The sequence below is a fragment of the Mustela nivalis genome, assembly GCF_964662115.1.
Source record: "Mustela nivalis genome assembly, chromosome: 18".
Classification (NCBI taxonomy): Eukaryota; Metazoa; Chordata; class Mammalia; order Carnivora; family Mustelidae; genus Mustela; species Mustela nivalis.
In genome coordinates, this window is record NC_139037.1 from 42,689,275 (window position 1) to 42,710,978 (window position 21,704).

At 39.6% G+C, this 21,704-nt stretch overlaps 1 protein-coding gene and 1 long non-coding RNA gene across 13 annotated transcripts in view; one reads left to right on the plus strand and one right to left on the minus strand.

Annotated features, from left to right (window-relative positions):
• ZNF529 (zinc finger protein 529) overlaps nucleotides 1–21,704 on the plus strand; it is a 78,634-nt gene that overhangs the window by 41,260 nt on the left and 15,670 nt on the right. For 2 of the 12 annotated variants that reach the window (XM_082708991.1, XM_082708995.1), the window contains exon 4: nucleotides 19,751–20,006. The exons of 7 other annotated variants lie outside the window; for them this stretch is intronic. The gene's annotated coding sequence lies outside the window, so the exon portion shown is untranslated. Of the gene's footprint in view, nucleotides 1–16,558; nucleotides 16,769–19,750; nucleotides 20,007–21,704 lie in introns of all 12 variants that reach the window. 3 more of the 12 variants (XM_082708993.1, XM_082708985.1, XM_082708992.1) reach the window with 2 other exon arrangements.
• LOC309852429 overlaps nucleotides 13,353–21,704 on the minus strand; it is a 64,712-nt gene continuing 56,360 nt past the window's right edge. Inside the window, exon 3 of the long non-coding RNA XR_014305202.1 lies at nucleotides 13,353–14,739. This is a non-coding gene — a long non-coding RNA (uncharacterized lncRNA). The remainder of the gene's footprint in view (nucleotides 14,740–21,704) is intronic.

Sequence of the window (21,704 nt, forward strand, 5' to 3'; positions counted from 1 at the left end):
AAAGTAGCTAAATCTGTTAAGTGATTAATATTTCAGTATTTTTTTTAAAGATTTTATTTATTTATTTGTCAGAGAGAGAGTGAGTGAGAGCGAGCACAGGCATACAGAGTGGAAGGAAGAGTCAGAGGGAGAAGCAGACTCCCTGCGGAGCAAGGAGCCCGATGTGGGACTCGATCCCAGGACGCTGGGATCATGACCTGAGCTGAAGGCAGCTGCTTAACCAACTGAGCCACCCAGGCGTCCCAATATTTCAGTATTTTATCTTACTTAGAAATGATCTAGATATTTAGTGAATTTAACTTCACTCATCATTTAACCTAACTAAGCAAAACTTTAATTTTTAGGTTACCATAAAGATTTGAAAACTTAGTAGACATTAATATTATTGAAAACTGCATTTACAGGGCACCTGGGTGGCTCGGTCGGTTGGGCGTCTGCCTTCAGCTCTGGTCGTGGTCCCGGGGGTGTGGGATCGAGCCCTGTGTCGGGCTCCCTGCTCGGCTGGAGGCCTGCTTCTCTCTCTCCCACTCCCCCTCCTTGTGGTCCCTCTCTCTCTCTCTGTATCAAATAAATAAGTAAAATCTTTTTTTAAAAACTGCATTTACAAAGTTTATCTTGCTTCCATATTTAATTTATGTTTAATTGTTTTTTTTAAAAGATTTTATTTTATTATTTATTTGAGAGAGAGACAGTGAGAGAGAGCATGAGCAAGGAGAAGGTCAGAGGGAGAAGCAGACTCCCCATGGAGCTGGGAGCCTGATGCGGGACTTGATTCCAGGACTCCGGGATCATGACCTGAACCGAAGGCAGTCGTCCAACCAACTGAGCCACCCAGGCATCCCTGTTTAATTGTTTTTAACTATTATGTTTATATTACCTACAAAAACTTTATTAAACATTAGACAAAGCCACTGTCTTGAGCTATTATTTTTTATTTTGTATTTAACTTCTGGTATAGTAACATACATTAATTTCAGGTGTACAAAATAGTGATTCAGCAATTTTGTACATTGCTCAGTGCTCATGGCAAGTGGTACTTTTTAATGCCCATCACCTATTTCACCCATCCCCTCCCTTCCACCTCCCCTCTGGCAACCATAAGTTTGTTCTCTGTAGTAAGGAGTCTGTTTCTTGGTTTGTCTCTTAGTCTTTTTTTTCTATTCCTTTGCTCATTTGTTTCTTAAATATGAGTGAAATCATACAGTAAATGAATGAAATCATATGAGTGAAATCATACAGTAATTGTCTTTCTCTTATTTCTTTATCCATTCATCTATTGATGAATGTTTCCGTAATTTGGCTATTATAAATACTGTTGGAGGAAGATTTTTTTTTTCTAAGATTTTATTTATTTATTTGACAGAGAGAGATCACAAGTAGATGGAGAGGCAGGCAGAGAGAGAGAGAGGGAAGCAGGCTCCCTTCTGAGCAGAGAGCCCGATGCAGGATTCGATCCCAGGACCCTAAGATCATGACCAGAGCCGAAGGCAGCAGCTTAACCCACTGAGCCACCCAGGCGCCCCTAAATACTGTTGGAGAAAACATCAGGGTGCATGAATCCCTTTGAATTAGTGTTTCTATTTGACAGACAGAGATCACAAGTAGAAAGAGAGGCAGGCAGAGGTAACGCGGGGAAGCAGGCTTCCTGCTGAGCAGAAAGCCTGATGCGAGACTCCATCCCAGGACCCTAAGATCATGACTTGAGCTGAAGGCAGAGGCTTAACCTACTGAGCTACCCATGCACCCCTTATCACTAGTTTTAATCTTTTGAGGAACCTCCATATGGTTTTCCACAGTGGCTGCACCAGTCTGCACTCCCAATGCAAGAGGAAGGATTCCTTTTTCTCCTCATCCTCACCAACACTTACTGTGTTTTTGATTTTAGCTATTCTGCCTCGTATGGATTGATATCCCATTATAATTCTTTGGATTTACATTTCCCTGATGGTCAGTGATGTTGAGCATCCTTTCATGTGTCTGTAGGCCATCTTTAAGTCTTTGGAGAAATGTCTGTTCATGTCTTCTGCTGTTTTTTAATTGGATTATTTGTTTTTGGGGTATTGAGCTATGTAAGTTCTTTATATATTTGGGATACTAACCTTTTATACATATGTCATTTGCAAATATCTTCTCCCATTCAATTGCCTTTTACTTTTGTTGATTATTTCATTTGCTGTGCCGAAGCTTTTTATTTTGATGGAGTTTATGCCTCAAGAGACATATTTCTATTATGATGGATTACATGCCTCAGGAGAGGCATTCGATCCTAGAAAAATGTTGCTACAGCACACGTCAGAGAAATTACCGCTTATACTCTTTTCTCGGATTTTTATGGTTTCAGGTTTCACATTTAGGTCTTTAATCCATTTTGAGTTCATTTTTTGTATGGTGTAAGAAGTGGCCCAGTTTCTTTCATTCGCATGTTGCTGTCCAGTTTTCCCAACACCATTTGTTGAAGAGACTATCTTTGTCTCATTGGATAGTCTCTTTTCTCTTGTCGAAGATTAACTGATCATATAGTTGTGGGTTTATTTCTGGCTTTCTATTCTGTTTCACTGATCATTTTCTGTTTTTAAGCAAGACCATACTGTTTTGAATACTATAGCTTTATGATATAACTTGAAGTCTGGAATTGAGATACTTCCAGTCTGTTGTTCTTTTTCAAGATTACGTTGGCTATTTGGGGTCTTCTGTGCTTCCATTCAATTTTAGAATTGTTTGTTCTAGTTCTGTGAAAAATGCTGTTGGTATTTTGGATAGGGATTGCATTAAATCTGTAAATTCATTTGGGTAGTATAGACATTTTAACAGTAATTGTTTTTCCATCATGGGCAAGGAATGCCTTTACATTTCTTTGTGTCATCTTCAGTTTCTTGTATCATTGTTTTCTACTTTTCAGAGTACAAGTATTTTACCTCTATACTTAAGTTTATTACTAGTATTTTTCTTCTTTTCACTGCAGTTGTAAATAGAATTATTTTTAAAATTTCTTTTTCTCCTGAGTGTAGAGAAAAGCAGCAGATTTCTGTCCATTGATTTTGTATCCTGCAACTTCACTGAATTCATTTTCAGTTCTGGTAGTTTTTTGGTGGAGTCTTTAGGGTTTTCTATATATAGTATCATGTCATCTGCAAATAGTAAAGTTATACTCTTTTCCTTACTGATTTGGATGCTTTTTATTCCTTTGTCTGATTTCTATGGCTAAGCCTTCTGTACTATATTGAATAAAAGTGGTGAGAGTGGACATCATTTTCTTGTTTCTGATCTTAGAAAGGCTTTCAGTTTTTCCCTACTGAGTGTGATGTTAGCTGTGGGTTTTTCATGGCCTTTATTATGTTGAAGTATTTTTCCTAAACCTAGTTTGTGGAAGGTTATCACGAATGGATACTGTACTTTGTCAGGTGCTTTTTTTGCATCTGTTGAAATGATCATATGGTTTTTATTCTTTCTCTTATTGATGTGATATACCACACTGATTGATTTGCAAATATGGAACCACCTGTGCAGCCCAGGAATAAATCCCCCTTCATCATGGTGAATTATCTGTAATGTATTGTTGGAGTTGGTTTGTTAATATTTTGTTGATGACTTTTGCATGTACGTTCATCAGAGATAATTGGCCTATAGTCCTGTTTTTTTATGGTGTCTGTTTGGTTTTGGTATCAGGGTAATGCTGGCCTCATAGAAAGAATTTGGATGTTTTCCTTCCTTGTCCATGTTTTGAAATAGTTTGAGAAGCGTATTAACTCTTCCCTAAATGTTTGGTCAAATTTGCCTATGAAGCCATCTGGTCCTGGACTTCTGTTTGTTGGGAGGTTTTTTGGCATTCCTGATCCTTTTTTTTTTTTTTTTTTTAATTTGACAGAGATCACAAGTAGGCAGAGAGGCAAGCAGAGTGAGAGGGGGGAAGCAGGCTCACCGCTGAGCAGAGAGCCCGATGTGGGGCTCGATCCCAGGACCCCGGGATCAAGACCTGAGCCAAAGGCAGAGGCTTTAACCCTACCGAGCCACCCAGGCGCCCCTCCTGATCCATTTTCATTGCTAGCAATTGTTTTGTTCAGATTTTCTATTTCTTCCTGCTTCAGTTTTGGTAGGTTATATATTTCTAGGAATTGATCCATTTCTTGAAGGTTATCCAATTCATCGGCATATAATTTTTCATAATATTCTGTTACAATTGTTTATATTTCTGTGCCATGGGTCGTTATTTCTCTTATTTCTGTTTTTTTTTTTCTTTTCTTTTGTTTTTGAGTCCCTTTTTTGGGATGATTCTTCCTAGAGGCTTATCAATTTTATTGATCTTTTCAAAGAAACAGCTCCTGGTTTCACTAATCTGTTCTTTTGGTTTTGTTTCTGATTTTAGTTTCTAGATCACTCATTTCTGCCCTAATCTTCATTTCTTCGTTATTCTTTCCTTCTGTGGGTTTTGGATTTTGTTTGTTCTTTTTCTAGCTCCTTTCGATGTAAGGTTAGGTTATTATTTGGGATTTTTCTTATTTCTCAAGGTATGCTTGTATTGCGTTAAACTTCCCTCTTAAAACTGCTTTTCCTGAATCCCCCAAATTTTGGACCATTTTATTTTTATTTTCATTTATTCCTATATAATTTTATTTCTTCTTTGGTTTTTTGCTTGACCCATCCATTGTTCAGTAGCATGTTATTTAGCCTCCGTGTGTTTGTGCTTTTTCCTGATTTTTTTCTTGTGGTTGATTTCCAGTTTCATAGTTTTGTGGTCAGAAAAGATGCATGGTATGACTTCAGTTTTTGTGAATTTGTTGAAACATGTTTTGTGTCCTAATATGTAATCTGTTCTGGAGATTGTACCATGAGCACTTGAAAAGAATGTGTGTTCTGGTGTTTCAGGATGGTATGTTCTGAATATTTCTGTTACAACCATCCACTATCCAGGCTATCATTCAAAGCTGTGTTTCCTTTTTGATTTTCTGTTTGGATGATCTGTCCATTGACGAAATGGGGTGTTAAAGTTCCCTACTATTACTGTATTACTATCAGTTCCTTTATGTTTGTTTTTAGCTGTTTTATGTATTTAGATGCTAACATGTTGGGTGCATATTGATAGTTATTGTATCCTCTTGCTGCATGGTTCCTTTTATTGTTATATAGTGTCCTTCTTTGTGTCTTGTTGCAGTCTTTATTTTAAAGTCTGTTTTGTCTGATGTATTTCTACCTCAGCTTTCTGTTGACATCTATGTACATGATAAATATTTCTCCATACCCTCACTTTCAATCTGCAGGTGACTTTCGGTCTGAAATGAGTCTTGGGATGCCTGGGTGCCTCAGTGGGTTAAGTCTCTGCCTTCAGCTCAGGTCATGATCTCAGGGTCCTGGGATTGAGCCCTGCATTGGGCTCTCTGCTCAGCAGGGAGGCTGCTTCCCCCCTCTCTCTCTGCCTGCCTGCTTCTCTGCCTACTTGTGATCTCTCACTCTGTCAGATAAATAAATAAAATCTTTATAAAAAATAATATGAGTCTTATAGGCATATAAATGGGCCTTTTTATTTTTTTTTAAAGATTTTATTTATTTATTTGACAGAGAGAAATCACAAGTAGATGGAGAGGCAGGCAGAGAGAGAGAGAGGGAAGCAGGCTCCCTGCTGAGCAGAGAGCCCGATGCGGGACTCGATCTCAGGACCCCGAGATCATGACCTGAGCCGAAGGCAGCGGCTTAACCCACTGAGCCACCCAGGCGCCCCTAAATGGGCCTTTTAAAAAAAAAAAATTCCATTACCCTGTGTCTTTTGATTGGAGCATTTACTCCATTTACATTCAAAGTAATTACTGATAGATATGTATATGTTGCTATTTTGTTACTTGTTTTGTGGTTATTTTTGTAGGTTTTCTCTGATCCTTCTCTTGCTCTCTTTCATGGTTTGCTGGTTTTCTTTAATGATATACTTAGGTTCCTTTCTCTTTATTCCTAGCCTATCTATTACTAGTTTTTGATTTGTGGTTATCATTTGGTTTGTACATAACATCTTCTGCAAAAAGAAGTCTATCTAAAGTTGATGATCACTTAAGATTGAATCTATTTACTCCTTCCTATCCTGACATTTTAGGTATACGATGTAATGTTTTATATTCTTTTATTTTATAAATCCATTGACTGAGTTTTATAGATATACTTATTTTACAGCTTTTGTGTTTCATGCTTTTCATACTCTACTTATGGTCTTCTTTTCCACTCAAAGATTCCCTTTAATGTTTCTGGTAGAGCTGGTTTAGTGGTCATGAACTCCTTTAGTTTTTGTTTTTCAGAGAAACTATCTCTGCTTCCATTCTGAATGATAGCCTTGCTGGGTAGAGTATTCTTGGCTGCAGGTTTTTTTTCCCTCTCTGCACTTTGAATATTATCATGCCAGTCCCTTCTAGCCTGGAATATTTCTGCTGAGAAACCCCCTGATAGCCTTATAGGATTTCCCTTTTATGTAATTGTCATCTTTTCTCTTGATGCTTTTAATTTTTTTTTCCTTATCACTACTTTTTGCCATTTTAATTACTTTGTGTCTTGGTGTAAATCTCCTTGTGGTGATTTTGTTGGGGGAATCTCTGTGCCTCCTGGATCTGGATATCTGTTTCCTTCCCGAGATTAAGGAAGTTTTCTGCTCCCTTTTCTCTTCTGGGATTCCTATAATGTGAATGTTATTACACTTTGTGGAGTTGCTGAGCTCCCTTATCTGTTCTCATTTTGCACTAATTTTTCTTGCTTAGCTTGCTTAGCTTGATTTCTTTCCATTACCCTGTCTTCCAGATCATTAATTCAGCTCTTTTTCCTGTAGCCTACTATTTATTCCATCAAGTGTATTTTTAATTTCAGTTACTGTGTTTTTCATCTCTGATTTTTTTTAAAGGTTTTATTTATTTATTTGAGAGAGAGAGACAGAGTGAGAGAGAATGAGAGGGGAGGTCAGAGGGAGAAGCAGACTCCCCATGGAGCTGGGATCCTGATGTGGGACTCGATCCCAGGACCCCAAGACCATGACCTGATCCGAAGGCAGTCGCTTAACCAGCTGAGCCGCCCAGGTGCCCTGATTGTTTCTTTTTTATCTCTGTATCAAGAGTCTTGTTGAGGTCCTGGATTCTTCTCAAGTACAGCGAGTCTTTATGATCCTTATTTTAAATTTTCTATCAGGCATATTACGTATCTCCATTTTGCTTAGGTTTATTGCTGTACTTTAAAAAAATATTTTATTTATTTATTTGACAGAGATCACAAGTAGGCAGAGAGGCAGGCAGAGAGAGAGGGGGAAGCAGGCCTCCCCGCTGAGCAGGGAGCAGGGCTTGATCCCAGGACCCTGAGATCATGACCTGAGCTAAAGGCAGAGGCTTAACCCACTGAACCACCCAGGCACCCCACTATACTTTTATTGTTCTTTCATTTGGGACCTACGCTCATTTTGCCCAACTCTCATTTTGCCCAATTCATTTTGCCGTGTGCTCATTTTGCCCAACTCTCTATGTCTGTTTTGTGTGTTATGAAGTCAGCTATGTTGCTTTCGCTTGAACGTAGTGGGTGAAGCACGCATTTTTAACAAAGTGGTGCTGGTCCTCTTCCAGAGGGAACTTGCAGCCACTGTAGAGACCAGGGAAGCGAGTGCCCTGCAAGGTCACTCAGGACAGGGGTGCAGTTGTACCAAGGTGCCCACGTCCTCCGCAAGAGGTCAGAAGACGCAGTATTGGCAAGGTTTGTGTCAGTCTCTTGGGGAGGGGACCCACAGTTCAGAGACTGAGAGAGGCCTGGCTGGAGGGGGCAGGACATAGTGTAAACATATTAGGTAGTGAACCTGCACTGCCCAGGTTCCCACAGTGCTGGGGCCGGGGGAGGGAAATGGTATCTGCCAGCTCCTTTGTTCCTGGAAAAGTCCCCCAGTGACCCCTGAGATTAGTAACTTGCTCTCCTTCATGTACTGCCCAGGCCTCTTTCAAACTGCTGCTTCTAGGCTGCACCTCAGTGGGCCTGTCTGTTAAACTGACTCTTTAGGGGCAGGGACTCAGCTTCGTATCACCCTCTGGCCTTTCCCAGAGCTGAGCCTGCTGATTTTTGAAGTTCTAGGCTTTAAGTTCTCCTGGATGTAAGAACTCATGATATTTGGCCTCTCTGACTTTCAAAGCCAAATGTTGTGGGGATTCATCTTCGCTGTGCAGGCTCCCCAGTGTGACAGTCTGTTTCTTGCCCTTCTCCGTATCTGCAGCTCCCTCCTTCCTGCGTCCGTCCTGCAGGATTTAGCTCCCCACTGCATCTCTGCGCTCCCTGCCCTCTTCAGTGTGGCCTCTTCTCTACATTTAGTCGTGGAATTTGTGCTGCCAATCTTCAGGTCGTTTTCTGGGTTATTTGCATTGTTACCAGTTGTATCCATGGGCTGAGGTGACTTTAGGATCCTCCTGCTCCACAGTCTTTCCTGGAAGTCTTCCCCAAGCTGTTACTTTTTGTTGATGGAGTTTGTAAGAGATAACATGAACTTACTTGGCTAGTAAACCAGGTAGAATAAAAGTTTTATATTTAATGCTAACTCTGAATACTTGCCTATTTTAATTAAAACATCAACCTTAAATTAGTTTTCATATAGACTGTTTCTCCAGATAACATAAACTCGAAAAACATTTGGGTTAGTATCTGTCTTTCTGAGAGTTATGAAATGGCCCATACTTTCAAGTGCTTCACTTGAATAGGGCTTTTACAAATTAATTTTAGTAATACCGTCTGGAGGTAGACTATCTCATATACATCCATATACAACTGTATATGGACATAGACACAAACACACAGATGCAAAGACTGTATAGTTACTAATATTTGTGGAGAAAAATTTTAAGATGTTTTTGTCCCTGGAACTAATATTAAAGAGGTTGTGCTAAAGTTTGGGTACAAGGGCCCTTTTAGCAGTCTGTATTTTTAAAAGGCTTCTTTCCCTTTTTCTTTGTTTCAGTGTCAGGTCTATATTTCAAAAACATGATAAGAGATGTAACTTTTAGGGACAGAGAAAGAATATAAATGCTTCCAAGAAGGCCTTTGGTTTCCCAAGGCCAGTAATTTACAAGCCTTCTGAGATAAACCAGGGAAGTTTTGGAATTGGTAAGGATTAGGTGAATTTTGAATTGCCTTTAAAGCTGACTTTTGGGGCACCAGGGTGGCTCAGTCAGTTTAGCATCTGCCTTCACTTCAAGTCATGATCCCAGGGTCCTGGGATCCAGCCCTGCATCAGGCTCTATCCTCACCCTCACTCTCTCCCGCGCTCATGCTCTCTCTCTGTCTCTCTCAAATAAAATCTCAAAAAAAAAAAACAAAAAAACCTGACTTTTGTTGTCCAAAGGATTTGTAAGGATAGTTGCTCTCAGTTCCTCAGAGAATTGGCTTGTAACTTAAATTGACATTGTAGGTTGATCCACCTATCCAACTATATTATCCTCAATTTGCTTCTTTCTTCATGGGTAAATAGTGCCAATTTTAAATATTTCTGGCAGTACTGAATAACCTTCCTTCGGTCTAAGACGGTCAACAAAGAGCATGTAAAGGATAGTACCTTCCCCAAATCCAGAGTTACTCCCAAATATAGCCAAGAGTAAGAACCAACACCCTGCTCATCCCAGGCAGGCAGAAAGCCAAGCCCAGTCTCACACAACCAGATGTGCAAGAAGGCAGTAGCATCCCTGAGAGACAAAGGATCAATATAGATTTGGAAAGAAGGAGATGATATGAAATTTTATTTTCCTTTCAACTGGGCATTACAGATAGAGATTCAAAAGAAGTGATTCTGGTAAGAATTTCCCCCCTTTACTGGCTTCTGCCAGTTTTTCTAGGATCAACTCTGTAGGCTCTGATATCTACCAGAGTTTCCCCTTAACTGTTTAAAGGAAAATGTGTAAGCTTACCAGAAAATCCCTCACTTCTGTCAACTCTGGGAGGGGCCCTCCTTTGAAGGTGGTAATGGGGTGCCTCTAAGGCCACTAACTTGGCCGACTTTTACTTACAGTTATGTAATCTTCACAGTGGGTAAACAATTCAGAGGATTGGTAGAATGAGCCCTCAAAGGAGGTTAGAGGGGAGCCCTAGAAGTTAAGTCTTAGTGTTTTATTGTAGGTACCTCTTACATATTTAATTTTTTCCAGGCTTCTTCAGCCTAATCTTTTAGTGACACTATTTTGGAATTTTTAAACTGTTGGGGGGCTTCTCCTTGCCAGTTCTTTTTAATTTGGAAAGCCTTGCTTTCAAGTGCACTTAAATGATCTTACACAATTGGATTGTTTCTTGTCATGACCACTGTATTTCTACATTGTATTATTTCCCAGGAGGGCTGGCAGCAGTTTGATAGGACCCTAACCACAAATGGAATTAACCCACATTTCTCCCCAACCATGTCTAGATGCAAATGAGGTACAACTCCCATTTCTGTCTAGCCTTATTCTGGGGTTCCCAGCTGGATGGTTACCAAGCCAAGTTCTTTAGGACTCAAACCAAGCAGGTAGATTTTTATAGCTTCCAGGGCCATAGACTTTAGATATAAAATAAGCAAGTGTGCCAGAAGGTGGAATGCTAAACTCTTTGGAATTTAAAGATCCCATCAGCTAAGCATTTATTTCCATAAACAAGAGAAACAAGTGTGTACCTTAACATACCAACAGTAACCAAGAGATGTCATGGTGGACGGGCCAAGAGAAAGTTGTGTACCACCAGCAATTCCAGCATGGACCAAACTAGAAGACAGCATATTAGAAATGGAGAAAGGTAGTAAATGGGGACTGTGGACTGGAACTGGGGAAGAGATTCCGCCATGGAATTGCGGACTGAACCGAGGACTAAGGAATAGCTCTGTTAGAGCCTCATGTCAGTCTAGACTGACCTGTTCAACCTGGATTAAAAGCCAATTAGATCGGTTGCTCAAATGCAAAAAGAGCAGAGCTCAAACTAAGAAGGGACTTAACCAGCAGACTTTGGAAATGGCAAGACAGTGAATTTAGATGGGTTCAAGGGCTGCCACACCTGTGTTCCTCATTTTCCCCAAATGCCAGTAGTTCTCTTTAGATTCTACTGCTGCCACCAAATGCTTTGGAAAAATAAAAAACAAAATTCAAACAAGTAAACCTTGAAGATTTAATTGCCTTTTTTGTTATTATTATTATTTTAAGATTTTATTTATTTATTTGCCAGAGAGAGAGAGCGAGCGAGCGAGCACAGGCAGGCAGAGTGGCGGCAGAGGTAGAGGGAGAAACAGGCTCCCCGCTAAGCAAGGAGCCCGATGTGGGACGTGATCCCAGGACGCTGGGATCATGACCTGAGCCGAAGGCAGCCGCTTAACCGACTGAGCCACCCAGGCGTCCCTATTATTTATTTAAAAAAAAAAAAAGATTTTATTTATTTATTTATTTATTTATTTATTTGATGGACAGAGATCACAAGTAGGCATAGAGGCAGGCAGAGAGAGAGCAGGGAAAGCAGGCCCCCTGCTGAGCAGAGAGCCCAGTGAGGGGTTCGATTTCAGAACCCTGAGATCATGACCTGAGCTGAAGGCAGAGGCTTAACCCACTGAGCCACCCAGTACCCATTTTGTTGCATTTTTAACAAACTGATATTGAATTTTGTCAAATGTCTTTTTCTGCATCTGTTGAGATGATCATGTGGCTTTATCCTTTTTTATCCTTCTACCCTTCATTTTGTTGATCCTTCATTGTGTGTTGATTTGTAGATATGGAAGGATCCTAGCATCCTTGGAATAAATCTCATTTGATCATAGTATATGATCCTTTTAATATATTGTTGAATTCATTTTGCTGTTTTGTTGAGGGTATTTGCATCTGGATATGTTTTTTATTTTGTTTCTGCCAACAGGAAATTTGGCACATGGATTTGCCACATAAAAGAGACAAAGTTACAGTTTTTCCATATTTCTAGGCAAGTAGTTATAAGTAGACACTGGCAATGGTCACCGTGTGATTTGGCACATCCAAGTATTCAAAACTTTTGGAATTTCAGTGACCAGGGTAACAAAATATGAATTAAGACTGCTATTCAGAATTTCATATTTTTTAAAGATTGTGGTTTCTTTCATAGGACATAGGAATGATCTGGGAGATCCAGGTGTCATACACACATCATTATACACATTATACTTGAAAGGACAGATTTATGGGAACAGAAATAAGTATGCAGTAACTCCTGTGTTGGACATAGGAACAAGATTGAGCCTTTTATTATTATGCTCGAATCGTTACTTATTAGATCACATTTTTTGAGCTGGTTATATGTGTGCAGCCTTATGTGGAGAGCAAGAATATATGTCTTCCTTTGCTTTTGAGAGTCTTTGTGACAAATATTAATGAGGAAGAATTGAAATCTGAAGACTGGACACTGAACTGAGTTAACATGACATGGAAGCACAGCTTAAGAATTTCAAATTTTAGGGGCAACTGGGTGGCTCAGTGGGTTAAGCCGCTGCCTTTGGCTCGGGTCATGATCCCGGGGTCCTGGGATCGAGCCCCGCATCGGGCTCTCTGCTCAGCAGGGAGCCTGCTTCCTCCTCTCTCTCTGCCTGCCTCTCTGCCTGCTTGTGATCTCTCTCTGTCAAATAAATAAATAAAATCTTTAAAAAAAAAAAAAAGAATTTCAAATTTTACTGTAAGAAAAAGAAGCACAAAGGGAATTTTAAAAGATAATGAAACAAGGGACATGAAATATTCTTTACAAGTTCATTAATTAATGGGCAACTTTTACTTGGTGTAATTTGGTGTTTATTATATGCCACTGAAAGTGCTTTATGTTTTATTTCATTTGATACATAGAGGAACACTTTGACGTAGGTCTCTTGTTTTTCCCATTTTGCTGATGAGGAAATAAAGTCAGTTAAGTAATGTAGTAAAAAGCTACACAGTAACAACCAAAGATAAAGTTAACAACCTGAATTTTGGATGACAGATGCTATGTTCTTTATTATGACAGTATCCAGCCTCTAATCTCTTTTTATTTTTATTTTTATTTTTAAAGATTTTATTTATTTATTTGACAGAGAGAAATCACAAGTAGATGGAGAGGCAGGCAGAGAGAGAGAGAGGGAAGCAGGCTCTCTGCTGAGCAGAGAGCCCGATGCGGGACTCGATCCCAGGACTCAGATCATGACCTGAGCCAACCAGGCACCCTCTAATCTCTTTTTAAATCTGATGTCTAATTCATCAGAAAACATTTTTCATCAACATTTAATATGGATCAATGTCAGAGATCCATAGAGTGATAACATATAGCTCACCATATTTTATTTAACCTATTGCCTAATCTTAGATATTTAGAATTATCATAAACTACTTTGTAGTATATATAGATCTTTATGATAGAATTTTAAAAAATTCTTAATAATTTCTAGAAGTTGCATTTATAAGTCAAATATCAGTGGGCACCTGGGTGGCTCAGTGGGTTAATAAGCCTCTGCCTTTGGCTCAGGGCATGATCTCAGGGTCCTGGGATCGAGTCCTGCATCGGTCTTTGTGCTTGGCAGGCCTGCTTCCCCGCGCCCCCCGCCTCCCTCTCTGCCCACTTGTGATCTCTGTCAAATAAATAAATAAGTTCTTAAAAATAAAAATAAGTCGAACATCAGGTATTTATTAAGTGCCTACATTAAAGAGACATAGCTTCCATCCCTTGTTTATACTTGGTTGTGTAAATATAAACTATGAATAGGACTAAAACTCTGCTAGGGTATGGTAAGAACTATTTAAAAAATGAGGCAGTGTACCTTTGTAGTTCTTGAGGAAAGATATTATGGAGACATCCCCAAAGCTCGAAGGTCTTGACCAGGTTACACCAAAGCCATGGTTTGTGGAGGTTCCCCAAAACCATCCTTAAATTTGATGATGTGCTAGGGCTTACAAAATTAGGAAAAATGGTGGTTATGAAAGGATATAGTTTTATATCAGTGAGGAGAAAATTCGCATAGGCTGAAGAGCAGGAAAACCCAGATGTGAGCTTCCGCTGGAGTCACACAGTAGTGCTTAATTCTCCCAGAAACAGTTTGTAAGAATACATGTGAAGTTTAGCCATGGAATCTCACCTGAGCTTTGGTGTCCCTGGTTTTTACTGAGGGTCAAGCATAGGCAGGGAGCAGCTATGTGGTGTAATTGAGCTACTCCCTTTCAAGCCCCTCTAGGGGTCAAATTGATGCAGTGTAGCTGGGGGCACCTGGCAAACTTCTTTTCCCTATTGCCCTCCAGAGGAAACATCTTTAGACATTGTTTTTTTCCTAATTGAGTTCCCCTGTGACAGTTTAGAACCACAGATACATATACCCTGTGTATCTCTTTATGTGCTGTGTGTATATTTGCGCTTTATACATAAAAGAAGTAAGACTCTCCCCCCCTCCATCAATTTTCACTTATTTGGAGAAATTTTGTTCTGTTTGAGTGTACATGCTTAAGTGTAAGTAACCATGTAAAAAAATTATATGAGGATGTATAGTGGGAATTTTAATAGTGGAATGGAATGGGATAATAAATTTGATTAATCCAAAAAAAGTTGAGAAAAGGAGAGAGTAGTAAGTACAGATGGGACAGATAGAAAACCAAAAGGGTAACAGGCTTATTAAATCCTGTGAAAAGCACTTTCGGGGCACCTGGGTGGCTCAGTGGGTTAAGCCTCTGCCTTTGGCTCGGGTCCTTGGATTGAGCCCTGCATTGGGCTCTCTACTCAGCGGGGAGTCTGCTTCCTCCTTTCTCTCTGCCTTCTTCTCTGCCTGCTTGTGATCTGTCAAATAAATAAATGAAATCTTTTTTTAAAAAGGCACTTTAAAGGTAAAAGGACTAAATACTCCAAACTAAAGACAGTGTCAGATTGGAATTTTTTTTTAAAAAAAGCTATTTGCTATTTTCAGTAAGAGGTGTTTTAAATAAAAGAATTCTGATATATTGAAGTTTAAAAAATAGAAAGGGGGTGTCTGGGTGTCTCAGTCAGTTAATTGTCTGCCTTTGGCTCAGGTCATGATCTCAGGGTCGTCGATCAAGATCCACATTGGGCTCTCTGCTCATGGAGGAGCCTGCTTCACCCTCTCACTCTCCCCTGTGTCCTTTCTCTCAAATAAATAAAGTCTTTAAAAAGAAAAAATTTTTTAAAAGATACAGTAAACTAATACTGTGAGAAAGTTTGTAAAAGTATATTGGTATCTCCAAAGTACATTTTGAAACCAGAGTGTTATGAATGATAAAGGAGCATATTTCATTAATAACAGAGGGATTATTTTTAGAGGAAGATAAAATATTTTGTTTTGACAGAAACATAACTTTAAAGTATATAAAGCAAACATTAATAAAATTAAGAAGAAAAAAATACCAATCCATTATCATACTTGAAGATCACACCTCTTTCAGGGATATATACAACAAGGAGTCCGAGAGTCTGTGTGGGGCTTGCTGGGCTTGGTTAGTTCTGTTTTCTACTTTCTGTCTGTGGTAGCCAGGCAAGAGGTTCTAGTGTGGATGATGTCATTCCTCCTCAGCTCTAGAAGGTGTAGGATGAGGGAGGAAGATCTCCCCAGGGCATGTGTGAGTGTCATAATCCCTCGTCCAATTTACATCAACCAGATGGTGGACTGGCTAGAAACCTTTCTGCTCCACTCTCTCCCTACATCAATGCAGAAGGTTCTCTGCTCTGAATCCATTACTGGAGAACTCTGTTCCCAGAGGTCTGTCCGTTGTCCCTTTTATTGAATATATTTTGTGTGTGAGTTCAGCAAGAGGAGTTTAAAAGCAGGAAGATAGAAGGAGAAAAAGAATTGCATCAATTCAAGTAAATTGGTAGCTGTAACGCATGTTTATTGTTAATAGTCTCCTTTATCTCCTAGCTCTGGCTTCTTTGGAATCTGCTTCTCCCATCAGTGAACCACTGATGGACTTTGCCCTGCTGCTTCATTTTTTTTAAATTGATGTATAATTGACAAACCATACAATTCACCAGTATACTGTTGTGTTTTTTCAGTATATTCAGATATATGCACATAGCACCACAACCAATATTAGAACATTTTCATCACCCCAAAAAGAATCTCCTTACCCCTCTATTTTCCACCTCACACCTAAGCCCCCAGAAAACACTAATCTCTATTTTTCTTTTTCTAGATTTTTCATATAAATGCAGTCATCTGATATGCTGTCTTTTGTGTCTGATGTCTTTCACTTAACAGGTTTTTGAGGCTCACGCATGTTGTAACATATTAGTGCTTCCCTCCTCTTCATGGCTGAGTAACATGCCACTGTAGGGCTATACCACATTACATTGATCTCATGATATTAAGGACATTTGGGTGTTTTCCACCTTTTGATTATTATGAATAATAGAATAATGATGCAAAGAATATTGTGTTCGAGTTTTTGTGTAGATGTACATTTTTGTTTCTTTTCTGTATCCCTACCAGTTGAACTGCTGTGTCACATGGTAGCTCTTATTTTGAACATTTTGGAAAACTGCCAGACTGTTTTCCAGAGTTTTAAAATTTCAGTCAACAACGTAAGAGGGTTCTGATTTGCCCACATCCTACCAACACTTCTTTTTTTTTTTTTTTTTTTTTAAGATTTTATTTGAGAGAGAGCGCAGAACAAGAGAGAGAGATGAGGCAGGAGGAGGGACAGAGGAAGAGGGAGAAGCAGACTTCCCCTGAGCAGGGAGCCTGATGCAGGACTTTATCCCAGGACCCTGGAATCATGACCCGAGCCAAAGGCAGACACTCAACTGACTGGGCCACCCAGGTTCCCCATCTGACTTTTTCTTTGTAAATAACCTAGTAAGTATAAAGTAGTATCTCATTGTAGAGTTTTACTCTGCTAAAATATATTTAAATAAGATTTATCATATTAATCATTTTGTAAAAGATTTATTTCTTTATTTGATAGAGATAGAGAGAGATCACAAGTAGGCAGAGAGGCAGGCAGAGAGAGCGGGGGAGCAGGCTCCCTGCTGAGCAGAGAGCCTGATGTGGGGCTTGATCCCAGGACTCTGGGATCATGACCTGAGCCGAAGGCAAAGGCTTAACCCGCTGAGCCACCCAGGCACCCCATATTAATCATTTAAGGTTACAGTTCAGTGGCATTAAGTACACTTACATTGTTATGCAGTCATTACCACCCATCTCCAGAACTTTCTCACCTTCCTAAACTGAAGCTCTGTATCCATAATAATGACCCTTTTTGATTCCCTTTTGCATATGTTCTATAGATATCTTGGTTGTGGTTACCGTGGGAAGTATGTATAATATCCAAAGTTTAAAATCGACATGAACTTTGATTGTATACAAAATCTGTACTCCTTTTCAGTTCTACTTTCACCCACTTTAGAATAATGAAGTCGTAAGTTAACATTTTTATGTATTTGTACCCATTAATGTAAATATACGACTTTTTTTTTTAAGATTTTATTTATTTATTTGACAGAGAGAGAGATTACAAGTGGCAGAGTCAGGAGGAAGCAGGCTCCCTATGGAGAAGAGAGCCCAATGTGGGGCTCAATCCCAGGACCCCGAGATCATGACCTGAACCGAGGGCAGTGGCTTAATCCACTGAGCCACCCAGGTGCCCTGATACGACTTTTTTATTCATATATCTTTTATATTCTGTAGGGAAAAAAATGGTTACAAACCAAGATTACAAAAATACTGGCTTTTATATTTTCCCCCATATATTTGCCTCTACTATTTTCTTATATTTCCATATAGTTTTGAGTCACTGTGTAGCTTCTTTTCATTTCTACCCGAAATTCTCCCTTTGGGATTTCTTGTACAGAATGTCTAGTGATAATGAACTCCCTAAGTTTTTCTTTATCTGGGGACAGTCTTAGTTTCTCCTTCATTACTCTGAACAACAGTTTTGCCACATATAAAATCCTCAGTTGACAGGGTGTCTTTTAGCATTTTAATTTTTTTTTTTTTTTAAAGTAGGCTCCAGACCTGAGCTGAGATCAAGAGTCAGAAGCTTAACTTACTGAGCCACCGAGGTCCCTTTAACTTTTTTTTTTTTTTTTTAAGTAATGTCCGTGCCCCATATGGGGCTTAAACTCACAATGGTAAGTTCAAGAGTCACATGTTCTACTAACCGAGTCAGCCCCTGCCCCTCTTTTAGCTTTTTAAGTGTATCATTCCTCTGCCTTCTGGACTTCAGAGTTTCCACTGCAAAATCTGCTATGGAGGATCCTTTGTACAAGATCAATGTCTTTTCTTTTGCTGCTTTTAATATTCTTTGTTTTTCAACATTTTGATGTTAATGTATTTTGCTGTGTGTCTCTTGGGGTTTATGCTCTTAGTTCATTGAGGTTCTTGGATCTGTAAATCCTTGTCTTTCCTCACACTTGGGAAGCTTTTCCTATTCTTCAGAAAATTACACTGTTCATTTCTCTCTTTCTTTTCCTTTTGTGGATCCCTTACTGCAGGTGTTAACCTGCAAGGTCCCATAAATCTCTGATGCTTAATTGACTTTTATTCATATTTTTCCTTTTCACTCGTCAGACTTGATAATTTCCAGTGAGCTGTTTTCACATGTGCCAACTCATTCATCAACTTTTTTTTTTTTAAGATTTTATGTATTTATTTGACACAGAGCTCAAGTAGGCAGAGCAGCAGACAGAGGGAGAAAGAGAAGCAGACTCCTCACTGAGCAGGGAGCCCCATGCGGGGCTCAATCCCAGGACCTGGAGCTCAATCCCAGGAGCTGAAGGCAGACAATTAGACGACTGAGCCACCCAGGTGCCCCTCATTTATCAACTTTTTTGAGTGAGCTGTGGAATTTCAAAATTCAGTTATTGGATTTGTCAGGTCCAGAATTTGTTCCGTTCTTTATTTTTTGAATTTCTCTTTGATGATACTCTCATTTTGCTCATGTCATTTTTCTAATTTCCTTTACTCTTTTGTCTATTTTCCTTTAGTTAGCTGAATATATATAAAACAGTCATTTTAAACTCATTGCCTAGGGACGCCTGGGTGGCTCAGTTGGTTAAGCAGCTGCCTTTGGCTCAGGTCATGATCCCAGCATCCTGGGATCGAGTCCCATATCGGGCTCCTTGCTCCGCAGGGAGCCTGCTTCTCCGTCTGACTCTGCCTTCCACTCTGTCTGCCTGTGCTCGCTCTTGCTCACTCTCTCTGACAAATAAATAAAATCTTTAAAAAAAAAAAAAAAACTAAACTCATTGCCTAGTGATTCTAATATTTCTTCAGTAATGGTTTCAGGGTATTTATTTTGGTCCATTGATTGGATCATGTTTTCCTGTTTCTTTGCATGCCATATGAATTCTGTTGAAAACTGGGCATTTGATAAAACTGTCTCTGAGTCTTTGCAGACTGGTGGGGTAGGCCTTCACTTATTAGTAGGGTGTGTTCTGAGCCTTGTGTCAGCCCCGGGTGAAAACACAAGGTCTTCTTCGTACCACCGCTCCCCCCCCAGCATTTACTGTGCCTGTATCTGTGCTTTTTGCTCAGTGTTCCTCATACACCACCTGCTTAATTTCTAGAGGCACCTGGGTGTCACAGTCAGTTAAGCATTCAACCTGGTCTCCCTTCAGGTTGTGATCTCTGGGTCCTGGGATTGAGCCCCGCATCAGGTTCTGCCCTCAGTGCAGAAGTCAGCTAAAGTTTCTCCCTCTCTCTTTCTCTCTCTCAAATAAATAAATAAATAAATCTTTTAAAAAATAGTAAATATCTTAAGTTCTAAAGAATCTCACCCATCTTCTGTGGGCCTTACAGGTTCTATTGCATTTCTCTCCCTGTGATCTTCTGCCCTAGGCATCCACAGGTCACAGTCCCCCTGCAGATTTTTGAACCATGATGCCTGCCACTGACTTCTGTGGTCCATTACAGCATAACATCTGAACTGTGCCACCATTACCTGTCCAAACTCCAATTCAGGTAGAAGACAGAAAAGTCGATTAGGCAGCCCAAAGACAAACTGGAATGTTGCAAATGAATTGTGTTGCTACTTTCAGCCCAAAGGAGGGAACTGTGAAACAGGACAGTTCTTCCTGATCGTGCCAGCATTGGGGTAAGAGGAAGTAAAAGCCTCACAAAATTTCCTACTTCTTCGGTGTGATTTTACTTGATTGAGCATTTACTTGTTGCTGTAGGTTTTAGATTTCTAAAACGCGTATGAAAATTATTTTGGCCAATTCCTAGAATTTTGTTTTTAGTTTTTATTCTTTGCTATAAGGGAATATGGACCTGGAGCCTTCCAAGTCTGACATCCTGCCGCTGTCACTCGTATTGCAGTTCTGATATGCCTTTCCCTGATCATGACTTTTAGAATTTTTTCCCACGTGCTTATGTGTATCTTCTTTGGAGGAATGTTTATTGAAATCTTTCGCCAGGTATCTTTCTGTTCTTGAGTTGTAGGGGTGTTTACAAAATGTGGCTTTGATACACACAAATTTTCAGTTTTGATGAATCCCAGTTTTTCCTTTTCTCTTGTTATATGTGCTTTGGTATCCTAAGAATTCATTGCCAAATTGAAGGTCATGATGATTTACTCCTATATTTTCTTCAAAGTTTCGTATTTTTAGGTTTACATTCGGGTCGTTGATCAATTTTTAGTTAATTCTTATATATATTATGAGGAAAGGGTCTAATTTCATTCTTTTTGTATGTGGATATCCAGTTTTCTTAGCACCATTTATTGGAAAGACTGTTCTTTCCCCATTGAAAGATCTTTGTGTGCTTGTCAAAAATCATTGGGAGCACCTGGGTGGCTTAGTGGGTTAAGTCTCTGCCTTTGGCTCGGGTCATGATCCCAGGGTCATGGGAGCGAGCCCGGCATCGGGCTCTCTGCTCGGCGGGAAGCCTGCTTCCTCCTCTCTCTGCCTGCCTCTCTGCCTACTTGGGATCTCTGTCTGTCAAATAAATAAATAAAATCTTAAAACAAAACAAAACAAAACAAAAAACAAAAATCATTTGGGGCACCTGGGTGGCTCAGTCAGTTAGGCATCTCTGATTTCAGCTCAGGTCATGATCTCAGTGTGAGATCCAGGCAGGAGTCAAGGTCCCCCCACAGCAGGGAGTCTGCTTGAGATTCTTGCTCTCTCCCTCTGTGCCCGCCCCCCCACAAATATATAAATAAATAAATCTTTAAAAATCAATTGACTAGAGAGACATGGGTTTAATTTCCAATCAGTTTCATTCTGTTGATTGATGTAACTAACTTTATGGCAATGTTCAGTTGCTTTGATTAGGTTGGAAAATGCTAGTCTTCCAATTTTTTGGTTTTTTTTCCAGACTGTTCTTGTTCTGAATCACTTACAATTTCATATGCATTTTAAAGTCAGCATGTCAGTTTCTCCAAAGAAGCCAACTGGGACTCTGATAAGGGTTACAATGAATGTGTAGATTGTTTTGAGGAATATTGCGATCTTACTGTCTAGTGGTCCAGTTCATAAATGTGGGATGACTTTCAACTTAAGTTCACTAGTGTTTTTTTTAAAGTACACAGTATTCATTTTTATTAAATGTTTTATTCTTTTGGATACTGTTACAAATGGAATTATTAAAGATTTAGAGAGTGCATATGTACACACGTGTGAGTGGGGGTAATGGACAGAGGGAGAAAGAGTCTCAAGCAGACTTCCTGCTGAGTGTGGAGCAGGAGGCTTGATCCCACAAACCCAAGATCATGACCTGAGCTGAAATCAAGAGTTGGTCGCTTAACCAACTGAGCCACCCAGGCAACTTGGAATTATTTTAATTCAGATTA